At 42.1% G+C, this 14243-nt stretch overlaps 1 protein-coding gene across 4 annotated transcripts in view; it reads right to left on the reverse strand.

The window, feature by feature from the left end:
* Nucleotides 1-14243, reverse strand: part of LOC139474824 (uncharacterized) — a 73414-nt gene that overhangs the window by 52140 nt on the left and 7031 nt on the right. The window contains exon 1 of one of the 4 annotated variants that reach the window (XM_071257960.1): nt 6632-6718. The exons of 2 other annotated variants lie outside the window; for them this stretch is intronic. The gene's annotated coding sequence lies outside the window, so the exon portion shown is untranslated. Of the gene's footprint in view, nt 1-3558; nt 3908-6631; nt 6719-14243 lie in introns of those variants that run through there. One more of the 4 variants, XM_071257959.1, reaches the window with a different exon arrangement.

Raw genomic sequence — 14243 nt, forward strand, 5'->3', positions numbered from 1 at the left:
TGGGCACGCCAGAAAAATGATCGTAGGTTCGAATCCCGATTCGTCCCGATTATGTTTCTAGGTTTGTCAACCTCATACCCGTGCTCGTGGTCACCAATGTGGAATCAAATATGTGCCCCGGACATTCCTCCCACATCAAGCTGACACGCCGGAGTATAACTGGAATACTGTTCAAAGGAGTCTTAACACCTAAACTCATCATTATCATCGTTGTATCATATGGGCAATTATCAATATTATCAGTCTTAGCAGTATTATTGTGGGTGCTAAATAATATGTATACATTATACAATGATGATGATGATGATGATTATGATTATTATTATTGACGTCAACCACCATGAGTGTAATGATCATAAGAATAATGGCTTGACTCACATTTACCGTTACAATGAAATCGACCTCAGCGCTCTGTACACAGATGTCTAATATAATGTCTATCAATGCTAATGGAGGTGGTACTAAATAAAAGCACGTCAATGAGGAAGTAAAAATAAATCGACATGAGAGCATTATTTAAGGGCGCAAATTGAACATACAGTAGAATGGAAATAATCAGGAAACGAGATAATTGCCAACCTGTTTTAATGTCACATGTACGCATGCGTGTCAGCACAACTAAGTTCCAAAACTTAATGCGCAGTGCCACTCTACTCCCATGCGTCTGAAGGACACAAAACATGGCAAACACAAAATAGATGAGGTAGTCCTTGACTCGGTGAACTATGATATACGCAAGGTCAGGCTGATATGACATTTGCTCAATAAAACAGGGCTACCCCCCCCCCCCCACACACACACACGTTGGCTGCTGACAACTGAAATGATCTTTTTAACATTTACCGAGAATGTCTGCGCCATGTATGTAAAGATGTACCTATCTATGATAGCGTCCGCCATGTTTGACTGCAGGGGCTAACAGCAGTTCTACTTTACCGTGCTCCAGTGTCGGCCTATCATGTTGTGTTTCTCCTGGGTCAATACTAGATTAGATCAGGTGTATGTCAGTAATCATCTAATATCACGGTAACAATAGCTGTGTGGACGTACACGGTGTTTATCGATAAATATGAATGTTCATCAATCTCTACTCAAATAACAACTCTCAGGCCACCTCAGTCAACAATTGTTTTAAACAATAATTTTCAAAATTTAGAAATATAATTATAATGTATTAGATAATTTCTTCTTGAATGACATTTCAAAATACCAGCTCAATATTTAATTACGTTTTTTAATTGTCTTCCATAAAGCAACATTATGACATCATCATATGCCGGCTCTTGAAATTGAAAGTGTCATTGCTGCCCCTTCAGCTGAACAACATATTTTCATGTTTAGAGAATACATTAAAACCAAACTTTCAAAGGGTTCAACAATATTTCTTTATAAAACTTTTGATTAAAAAAAATATCCAATCCAGTGGTATGAGTAAAATGTTCTTAACATGAACAGGTCCTCAATATTTGAAGATGGCAATTACTACAGTGCAGACTGATGGTTAAAATTTCCTTTTGGGTCATGAACTTTATGAATAATAGTAATTCATAACCATATATATTTAAACTTAAAAATGTTCGTTGATTATTCGGACACGTGCGATAACTTCATAGCAATTGTACTGTCAGGTTTCACCATTATTGAAGTCATTACGATGCAATGTTGTATTACCTCGCATTGAGGATAAGTGCTGCACGGAATTACAACTTTAAAAAAATTAATCACACTTTTCTCACTCAAATTACCTAAAGACCAAAGAATAACGAATATAATATTGCCTGACACATTCTTGATCAACGTGCAGCATTCGTCATCTAGACCCAAACAAGACCCCTCCCTCGTAATGATTTCAACTCCACCGAAGTCAGAGAGACACCAACACAGGTCATGAGGTACCTTCTCACACAGTGCCATGGGATATCGAGCTGGACAACGTGGTCGATCATGTGACATAGCCTCAGACTGACCGGCAGTACACACGGCATAAATGACATTTGGCGTCTCTTGCGGGTTAAGGTGCAGTGTTCGTGACAGTTATGGGCCCAACAACAATCCATTAGGAGCATTACTGTATGATAAACATGCTTACACTCAGGCGCATAGACACTTATCATTATTACCAGCCATAGCATGGCACACCCGTCATAGGAGACGGAATCTCCATATCCTACATTGTGACGTTTTCATGACTGTGCTGTATCCACGTTACAGCTCTTGTATCCATGTTTGCATTTGTATTGTATTTCTGCTTCTGGTTGTTGGGTGGTGGGGTAGCCTTGTGGTTAAAGCGTTCGCTCGTCACGCCGAAGACCCGGGTTCCATTCCTAACATGGGTACAATGTGTGAAGCCCATTTCTGGTGTCCCCCCGCTGTGATATTGCTGGAATATTGCTAAAGGCAGCATTAAACCATACTCATTCACTCACTCTTGATCATATCATGTCTCGATTACATGTTTTTATATTGGCTTTACAACGTACAAACGGCGTTCAGATCCAGCGTCTTAATGTCAGTCAATACCATGAACACCTGACTAAACAAAGCGAAAAAGCAGCCTTAAGTCATCGGTAGGTCTGTAACAGTGCGTATAATTGTCTAGACTGCACTATTTGGTAAGCAGAGAGTAGAGGAATTTGTCCATAGAATATTTAACATTTGTTATGGCATCCCATCATTCGTAATACCTAACTACCTTGCCACCACAGATTCGAAGGACAACTCGGACCTATTGAGTGTTCGCGTTGACAACTGAACAACGTTTCCCACCTCTACCCATCTGAACATTGAATGCCAGGTAAATTGCAAGGTTCGTAGCACCAGAGTTCAGCATCAATGGTAAGCACCAAACGTCCAGAGAGAAAATCAGGTGACATGCTGACCTCCTATTTGAAAAAACATTACCAATCGATAAATTTAAACCGCACAACCTGTGTCCGTATTTGGTATTGATGAGGAGGACTCAGCCTGGGTCCCTGGGAATGGTGCGCTGGCGCAGTGTAACGCCACGCAGGGAAACAGGCTGAGACGGGCAACGATGCGCAGCCACCACGTGCTGTCTCACGGCAGATCGATACGCTCCCCTCATTGACCTCGGGACGTATGGGAATAACCTGGTGCTTCCAGGTAACGTGTTCCACTACATGAAGCAAGTAGCAGAGAAACCACATCGTCGTATCTCTATTAACACCTGTATGTAAAACTGGCCAGTTAACCTTAAGGGGAAGTATTTTTACCTAATTACAATATTGGAGGTGTGCGCATTTTATTTTAAATTGATACGCCCAACAAATACATTGATGAACTAAACTGGTATGATCCAAATCAAACATTTGCTTGACAATATATAACAATTCTAACACCAGCCTGCACAACACTATATAATATTGTCGGTAATGTGATGTTCATTGTTATTGATTGCTTCAATTCAAACTAATGGTGTGAATAAATTAGTGGTGAATACTAAGCGAACGAACGAACGAACGTTTAAACATACTTATACGAAAAACACAAAACCTACATACACAGTATTTCATAGAAGCCAATAACAGTTATACTTACGTTCGTAGAACATAGTGTGAAAATGTCTATAGGCGCTGATAATTCAAGCACCGCGTAATTTGTCTCCTAATTGAAGTTTGATAATCTGGCGCGGTATTGCCTGCGTGTTGCTGTTTGACGCCGCTGTGAGGTCACGTGTTACTGTTTCACGGCGACCTGTATAGGGCGATTGTCTGTATTATGGGTTACGACCCACTAAGGGGGGCACTGCAAACGACCAAACCCGTGAAGATCCGGGGTAGAATGGGTATTCAGCAACCCATGCTTGTCTCCCCAGTGAAGATCCGGGGTAGAATAGGTCTTCAGCATCCCTTACTTGCCGTAAAAGGCGATTATGCTTGTCGTAAGAGGCGACTAACGGGTTCGGGTGGTAGGGCTCGCTGACTTGGTTGATGCATGTCTTCGTATCTCAATTGCGTAGATCGATGCTCATGATGTCAATCAGTGGATTGTCCGGTCCAGACTCGATTATTTACATACCGCCTTCATAAAGCTGGAATATTGCTGAGTGTGGCGTGAAACAACAAACAAACAAACAAACATACAAAAAGCAAACGACCAAATCACAACGCCTAGACCTTCGGGGGACACGAGAGAGCGGTTCAACTTGACCACATCTCCGCAGCTCGATGTCCAACTATTTCAGAAAACAAACAGTACGTTTTATAGTGAATGGGTATGGTTTTACGTCGCCTGAAGCAATATTCCAGCACTATCCCGACTGGGTACACCAGCAATAGCTTCACACACTGTACACCTGTGAGGAATCAAACTCTGGTCCCCTGCGTGACGAACGAACACTCTAACCACACCGCCCGTTATTAGAATCAATCATGTTTACATAATGCAGCTAGACGTACATAAATAAAAAGGCATATGATAACAGATGTGTTATAATAGTTAATTAAATATATGATATAATATTTACCATAAGATATACCATATTAACCCTAATTTTGAGCAAGTTGGCAAATGACAATATGATGACTATTCAGATTGGCTATAAATGACTGTGCGTTGCCGGATCGAGGCAAGCGTACTGAAGCACGGCTGACAATAGGTTGGAGAAGGAAATTGGATTCCATGGTATTATTTACTACGTCCAAAATAAAGTGGAAATTGTCCTGCTTTGTAACCAGTAATCACTTGTCAGTCGCCCGTCATCTGACATGGGAAGAAAGCAAGCGGAGATTAACATTTTTCTTGTCAATACAACCGCAGGAAATCTGCCGGGCATAATGGGATAGAAGTTAGTTAAGATTGCGATCATCTATCGAATATTATTTTAACACAGTACATACTGTTCAGATGATTCATAGAGTCGATAAGTCACCTGAGCTGGTTGTGGGACATAAACAGTTGGTTATATATGGCTCAATGAACAGTTGGCAAGGAGTGTTGAAATAGGAATGAGTAAGCGAATGAGGGAGGGAGGTTTTACGTCGTTTAAAGCAACACTACGCTGGTGAATAACAGATAAATATCACTGTGATATGGGTTCGAACCTGGAGCAGAGGGACCGTATGGGGTACCGGGTACGATGACGAACTAAGTTAGACGAGGCCCAAGCCGCAACTCGATCTTAGCACTAAGACAATCTTTAACTCACATCGTTCAACACTGGCTGTCCAGAATCGCAGCTCAAGGATCGCTTGTGGAACGAGGCACAAGTCACAGAGTGAATGTTGTTTTACGCCCCAGTGTCTGAGTGTGCAGTTCAAGTTGTATCACCAACTCGTGAAAATCGAGTCAGGGCCGAATGTACAACGTCCCATGAGCCAGGCCTCACATGATAACAGCCTGATCCGCATCAGTATGACCAGCACGGAACACCAGGGACTACGTCGTCAATACATCACGGGTTTTGTACACGTAACGTTCCCCCATAGATACAAAACCCGTATTGACGCTGATCACCACTGAAAGATGGACCAGGAATCGTCAGACGGTCGCACACAGCAATAGTCCAGCTATATGACGGCGGTCTGTAACTAATCATGTCTGGACCAGACAATCCAGTGATTGACATCATGATCACCTGAGATCAAGAAAGTCAGCGATCCTGACCGCCCGATCCTGGTAGTTGCTGGAGATCAGTTCTAACCCGAATCTTCCTTGAGCGCAGCCAAGTACCCTAAATATTCACTTGTCACACAACAAGCTCACGAACCTCATTCTCCACTTGAAATCCCACTGGGCGTATACGTGTAACAATAATAATGTCAGAGAATAATGTCATACATCCATTGTGTCATACATGCGTTGGTAAGGTTTACCCAACAGTTGGCTTATCGTGATGAGAATCAATGTCTTTAAAATTGTTTATTATGTATAATAGTCCACCCATTTGATATATTTGCTTTAGCCAGAGTCTCCTGTTTCATTTATGAGTTAACCCTTTTTTTTATTGATATTGTGCTTCAAATGAATAAGACTCCCAAAATATCAATTTTGTGATAAACAAATTTAAACTGGTTTTTCCAGTGTTCACAGTGAATAGTTCACGAGACGTCCTTGACCTGGTTGGCGGTCGACCTTCTTAGCGGGTTGTACAAAGGTGCCATTGATGTCAATATCGCTTTAGTAATCTAGAGAGGTGTGACATGATACCACTCACAGTTAGATTCTATATCCAGATTTCCATTACTTGTTTTGAAAGCGTGTTTTAATGAAAGGAGGTTTGGTTAAAAAAGATGAAAGATTATCCATCTATGCACACAGTGCATGGCTGCAGACTTAAAATGCTATCGAAAAAAGAAAATGCATTTCGAAAGAACAGGTGTATCTAACTCTGATCGAAGGGAGCACGGCTGACCCAGTCGTCTCAGGCGCCGCGATTCGCTGTGCAGAGTTGCGTCCCTTGCGCACGCCAGAAACCTATGATTGTGGGTTCGAATCACGGTTCGCCCCGATTATATTTCTAGGTTTGTCGGTACCATACCCGTGCTCGTTGGTTTCACCGAAGTGGTATTCGTCCGAGACGTGCATCACTTCGGGCTTTCCTCCCACATTAAAACTGACACGCCGTGATATATCTAGAATACTGTTAAAAGAGGCGTTAAACCCAACTCACTCAGATTGATCCTGGCGTGATTCTGTTCTCAGTGGCATTGTTCTGTATCGTGACTACTGCAATCACTGTCTCGATCACAGCAAGGAGGTCGCCATCAAGGACCGGGTGTGTCATGCCACGAATGTGAGGTTGATGTCACAAACAAGATCGACTCCAACGCACGCATCAACATGTGGAACGTAAGCCACGCCTAAATTTTAATTACTTTTTAAGCTACATCCAATTTCAAAGTGCGGGTACACACCGAGGCTATGTATTGTGACGTCTCTGAGTGTCACGTTCCGGAAGACTGGGCGGCAACAGGGAGCACGTGTCTCCAGGGAGACGGTGGGCGGCAGCAGACTTTGAAGAACAAGAGACGGAGAGAAGGGGAGGCTTGTTCGCCAGGTGATATGGCAGTGATAGTTGAACGAGGCGGCCTTCTGTCAATGACTGAAATGTCTGTTGAAATATTCATATTGCCTTTATCAAAGCGAAAGTATCTGTTATGCATGGAAAACTGTTCAGAATAGAATTGTTTTGAAATAATCGTGGTTCCGTTTAGTGTAACACAGGTTTTGACGGAATAATTCACGCATCCTTCTTTCATAGGTGCATGGAAAAGCCCCCTCTGGTTACGTTATCAAAGGAATAAGTCAGAACAATGCGGCTGATGAATTATCGGATCAGTCTTTGATTGACATACTGCATTCCTGCGAGAGTACATCCCTTCATGTGATTTAGGTAATTGTACATATATAGTATTCATTATCAAGAGTAAAAGTTTCACAGCCCAAGTCTGCTTGTGTGTCAGATTGTCGCCATCGATTGATGGTGGCGTACCGGACAAAATACCACAAGAAAGCAGAAACCATCCCATAGTTTCACAAGGCAGAATAGAGATGCATGGCTATAGCATTCTTAAGGCTACAACTCCCATGCTTTAACACAGGCTTATGACAGTCGTAACATCCATACTTCAACATAGACTTACGACAGTCGTTACATCCATACTTTACAAAGGCTAACGACAGTCGTAACATCCATACTTTAACATAGACTTACGACAAGCGTAGCTCCCATGGTGAACATAGACTAACGACAGTTGTAACATCCATACTTAACATAGACTTACGACGGTCGTAACATTCATAGTTTAATATAGACTTACGACGGTCGTAACATTCATAGTTCAACATAGACGTACGACAGTCGTAACATCCATACTTAACATAGACTTACGACGGTCGTAACATTCATAGTTTAATATAGACTTACGCCAGTTGTAACATTCATAGTTCAACATAGACGTACGACAGTCGTAACATTCATGGTTTAACATAGACGTACGACAGTCGTAACATCCATACTTAACATAGACTTACGACGGTCGTAACATTCATAGTTTGACATACACGTACGACAGTCGTAACACCCATACTTAACATAGACTTACGACGGTCGTAACATTCATAGTTTAATATAGACTTACGACAGTTGTAACATTCATAGTTCAACAAAGACGTACGACAGTTGTAACATTCATAGTTTAACATAGACGTACGACAGCCGTAACATCCATACTTAACATAGACTTACGACGGTCGTAACATTCATAGTTTAATATAGACTTACGCCAGTTGTAACATTCATAGTTCAACAAAGACGTACGACAGTAGTAACATTCATAGTTCAACAAAGACGTACGACAGTCGTAACATTCATTGTTTAACATAGACTTACGACGGTCGTAACATTCATACTTAACATAGACTTACGACAGTTGTAACATCCATACTTAACATAGACTTTCGACAGTCGTAACATCCCAACTAAACATAGACTCATGACAGTCTTAGCATTCATAGTTTAACATAGACTTACGATAGTCGTAACATAGTTTAACATAGACTTACGACAGTCGTAACATTCATAGTTAACACAGACTTACGACAATCGTAACATTCACTGTTTAACATAGATTTACAACAATCGTAACTCCCGTAGTTAACATAGACTTACGACTGTTCCGGGGTAGAATAGGTCTTCAGCAACTCATGCTTGACGTAAAAGGTGAATATGCTTGTCGTAAAAGGCGACTAACGGGATCGGGTGTTCAGACTCGGTGACTTGATTGATGCATGTCATCAACCCCATTTGCGTGGATCGATGCTCATGATATTAATCACTGGATTGTCTGGTCCAGACTCGATTATTTACATACCGCCGTCATATAGCTGGAATATTGCTGAGTGCGGCGTTAAACAACAAACCAACCAACCAACCAACCAACCAACCAACTTACGACTGTCGTGACATTCATAGTTAAACGTAGACTTACGACAGTCGTAACATCCATACTTTAACAAGGACTTACGAAAGTCCTAACATCCATACTTTTACATAGACATACGGCAGTCGTAACATCCATACTTAACATGGACGTACGACAGTCGTAACATACATACTTTAACATAGACTTATGATAGTCCTAACATCCATACTTAACACAGACTTACGACAGTCGTAACATCCATACTTTAACATAGACCAACGACAGTCGTAACATCCATCCTTAACATAGACTTACGACTGTCGTAACATTCATAGTTTAATATAGACTTACGACTGTCGTAACATTCATAGTTTATCATTGATGTACAACAATCGTAACTCCCATAGTTAACATTGACTTACGACTGTGGTGACACTCATACTTTAACGTAGACTTACGACAGTCGTAACATTCATAGTTTAACATAGATTTACGACTCTCGCGACTCCTCTCGTTGACATATATCTACGACTATCGTAACAGCCATAATTTAACAGAGACTAACGAAGGTCGGATCTCCCTCGTAGACATACATCTACGACTATAGTTACTGTCATACTTTAACTTAGACTTACGACTGCCGTAGATATAAGATCGGTATGAGGAATGGGGCTCTGGAGATTAACAATTAACGCTGCCCCTGTCGTTTGTCGTATCATTCATAAAAACTGAACATGCAGGAAAGAACAGTTCCGAAATTGCATTCATAGAAAGATAGCTCAACATTTGACATGGAAAAGAGTGAGTGAGTAAGATGTGTTTTACGCCGTTCTCGGCAATGATCCAGCAATATCACGGCAGGGGACACCAGAAATGGGCTTTACACATTTTACTCATATGGGTAATCGAACCCGGGTCCCCTGCGTGACGAGCGAACACTTTAACTACTAGGCTACCCCACCGCCCGACATAGCAAAGCCATGGGTTTGCAGAAGATAAGCCTATATACAGCGCCACGTCAGTCCAACTCGGAGACCGTCGCTACGTACACGGCCATCACAGACTGCACCACTTCCGTGGTTTCGATAAATACGAATACATCATACATCTTCCTTCTCAGTTGAGTATTCAGGGCATGTCAATCACCGAGGCGGACCTCACCAGAGTAGACATGATAGTCGACTCTACGCAGTGACTGCTAATGGTGGACTCCCGTTGAGGAACAAACGTTGCTTGGAGACATAACACGTCAAGCATATATACATGGACAGCTACCAAGTCGACCTTTAGTCAGACAAACAGTTCTTGGACACACTTGCATTGTACTGTCTGTCGTCCACACACCGTGCAAAGTCAGGCCCACCCTCCATATTTGCTTTGACAAGTTTTCCACACTGACCCGACATTTGCATGATGTCACGCATTCCCGCCATTTTGTCACGGCGCGTGGTAGAGTTTGACCGGCATTTCCCCCCCAAAAGAAACACAATCCAAACTGTAATCTGCTTGGATCAAAATCATCCATTATTCACCTTGATGTGGAATCTTTATACCTCGCACGTGCGAGGTGACGTCACGAGGGGTAACGCTACCATTGACCAGTCAAGGTCGTTTGTCAATATTGACCTGCAGACAACTCTGGGAACTGTTTTCTGTGATCGAGCGTTCTTTGTGTGCAGACGACAAGTCCGAGATTAGAGGAAGGTTTTTCGCACCGAGATGACAGTGATAAAACAGGCGGGCTAGTCCGAGCCTGATGGTCAGAGCGTCCGGACAATCAAGGCAAGACTATAAAACAAAGCAAATGAGTTGAAAACTTTTCACTACCATTTCAACACCATCCTTCATCTGCTGGAGGCTCCTTGAACAGACAGACCATGAGAAACGTACACTTTCTGACCTCCGTGGGCATGCCGGGTTAGAATTGGTCCCCAGACCTATGCTTATTTCTGGTGACGTGACCCGTGAACATCCGTGTTAGAATAGGTCTTCAGCAAACCATGTTTGCCGTAAAAGGCGACTATGCTTGTCGTAAGAGGTAACTAACGGGATCACGTGGTCAGGCTCGCTGACTTGGTTGATGCATGTCATTCTATCCCATTTGCGTGGATCAATGTTTATGATATTAATCACCGGATTGTCTGGTCTAGACTCGATTATTTACAGACCGCTGTCATATAGCTGGAATATTGCTGAGTTGCTAAGAAGCAAATCTTATGACGTGGCGCGTTAAAACATATGCTAGTTGCAGAATTCAAAACGCACACATAACTACCCGTATACCCTACCCTATTCAACCCACACATAATTCCCAATAGATGTAAGTTATTGTATGATCATAATGCACAATCTCAGCGACGTGTAACCAGTGTGGTTTGGTAAGCCCTACACACTGAATGTAGAAGACACCTGAGTCAAGAAGCCGCCATTACCTGTGTGTTACCTGTAAGTTACATGAGTGGCTTAATTGAAGTAAGGCCCAGATTGTAAGCCAGGTGTCAACACGGAGGTGAGACGCAAGTCAACAGACATCGACTCCCGACCACAAGTTGAAAGACAGACACCTGAGCCGAGATCGACTGGGGAGCCAGGGACACAGCAGATAGACTCTTTACATTGACTACAAGGAAAAAAAGAAATAAAAACTCAGTAGCCTATTTATTTAGATCGTTAACATTCTGGCCTTTGTACCTTTTACACGATTGTCTCCCTTTTTTCTGGAGTAGATCGCTGAAAACACCGAGCGTATATGTTTGCTCTGTTAGAAGAATCAGTGTTCGGGCCGTGCACCTTTTGACATTCGCGTCATTGTTGGGCACCTTTTTTACACTTTATCGTTTGGACACAAGAACTGCCCAGTTGGCTATACAAATATACATGAAATCGACTTTTTATATCTAGAAGTGAAAGACAAATACAGATAACCCTCGTTAACTCGAACTCCTTTACTTGTTTGGTACCAGTGGAATCCTTAGCAGGACGTTAAACCCACATGGGTAGTCTGCTTTTGTCGAACTACGCATAGCTCGATACAATGTCGATGATTAACACGAGGTTTCACCGTGCGACATTTTGTCCGTTTTAAACATCGAGTGAGTGAGTGAATGTTCCATGACGACCTGTTGTAAACATCGTGTGTGACCTGGTCGAATCATTGGTAGAGAGTATGGCCAATGATCCACGCTGTGGAGGTACGTGCAATGACGGGTTTGGAAATCTTGTCGCTCGTCACGGGGAGGCCCGCGTTCAAGTCCCCACAATGGTAAATTGTGTAAAACCCATTTCGGGTGTTTTTGTTTTCATTCACGATAACTGAAAGCGGCAAATCCTTTCCCTAATAAGAAGGTGACGAGATCACACATGAGAACCACCGACGCTCGTTAGTCCTCCGTTCAAACAAGTATGAGGTATTATTTCAGTAAAGAATGTCTTAGACCTCGGTTATCTGCGTATTCAGAGACTTTACATTCTAATTACTATTTATCAGCACTGATAAATACCACAGATTGTGAAACAAAAGATTTTCGCGATTTTCGCGTATCTATCTCGGTGAGACGATATTGCACAAACGATGCTTTTAGGACCATAATCTGTTTTCAGTCGACATCTCACATACATGGCATCAATGTGGCGTACTGGGTTATATCCGTAACCTACCACCTCGGAATCGAATAATTCTTAACCGAGGAATAAAATTTCAAAGGGACGAATCAAAAGCTGTTCTCTGTACTCAGTACTCGCTCTTAATCATTCAGAGGATTTCTGTTTGGTAGACGATGAAGTTGTTCCCGACGGCGTCAATGGCAGCATTAGCTTTGCCTATTAGATTCCCTCGCTCTGTCCCAAAGCCAGCGATTCCCGCCAATGCAACAGTCGATGGACGCGTTTGTTAAGCAAAAAGCTCATTGAGTAACATAAAGTTGGGTTAAAGCCTTTGAAAAGAGAATTATCAAATCAATGAAACAAAAATGGATTTTATGTCTTCACGCCAATCAAGATCGCCTACAATTTGCAAAACCTGCATGGCACTCGTCACTTTAATGGGATGCCCGTATTTCTAAATGAATATATTGATAAAATAAACAATAGCATGAACTGATTCCAACTCTGTCGTTATTAACATATTTACTGTCTTGATCGACGCAAGTGGTTTGGAAAATTATATTGACCAGTCTTGCATAAAGCCCGGAAGAAAAAAACGACCATGTTTCAAAATTCTCAGCGAATACAGCAACGTTTGAACCCAACACTGCTGAAGAGTTCGTATTGATCTCGGACAATGACAGGGCAGTAATTCCGACGGCAAGGAGAGCGTTCAACATGTCTGACGTAAGAGCTCTTTTATCAGAGCCGTCGTCAAGATTAAATTATTTAGTTTGAATCTGGTTAAGTTTTAAGTACTTAACGAGGTGATTAGACTGACGCTTGTAATATCAGCATCGCTGCATCAATATCCCGACCAGGTCACCAGATTCGAGTATTCTATCTTCTGAGACAAGCAAGACTGACTGAGGAACAATGTATAGAATATATATAGTAGGTGGAGGATTAACAGTAGAGGATTGCTTGACAACGGTATAAGGATCTATACGGGAACTTGAGTGTACTTTGTCATCCGTCAACTTCTAAGTAATGCCTACCAAACCAATCAAAACAGTGGACAAGGCAAACACACAATTCCATGATAGCAATTCTACCATTATGGCTCTTCACCTGGAGTTAACATCAGCAGATATGTGACCGCCACACAGCCGCTATGGTCACCTATTGGCTCGTTGAGGCAAGCACTATCTGGGGATGAATAGACGGATTGATCCGTGTACTTTACCACACACTAACGTTAATTAACGCCATCGTGTCAGGTAGTGTATCGAGGACCAAACATCGAACAAAACACATGTATTGGCTAATGAAGATTTGATTAATATGGGTTAACCAAGGACCTATATGACTGACGCAGACAACCACATCCAGTATTAATGCTCTGTTGGGATAGTTCCTAAATTAAGTCTCACACCCACGAGATATAAACACGTCGCGCACGAACCACACAGCCACATTGCAACACGAAAACCGATGAAGACGTAGGGTCGGGGTCAAGGACGGGGTCGGGTGAAAGGTCAGGGCGGGGAAAGGTTAAAGTCAAGGAAGAAGAAGTTTTATTTATCTAAGGTGTCCGGCCCAAATACAGAGTTCATGAAGTGCGTCATCACAAAATACATCAATTGTTAAAATATATTTTTCTCTAAATTCATTGTATCGTATTTCCCAAACTGAGTATTATACGTTGATTTCAGATAACGTCTGAATAAAGGAGCTGAGTTCTATGTGTGGTGTATTTGTGGGGTACTGTCCTGT

The sequence above is a fragment of the Haliotis cracherodii genome, unplaced genomic scaffold (genome assembly GCF_022045235.1).
Source record: "Haliotis cracherodii isolate W230 unplaced genomic scaffold, xgHalCrac1.p SCAF_3, whole genome shotgun sequence".
Classification (NCBI taxonomy): domain Eukaryota; kingdom Metazoa; phylum Mollusca; class Gastropoda; order Lepetellida; family Haliotidae; genus Haliotis; species Haliotis cracherodii.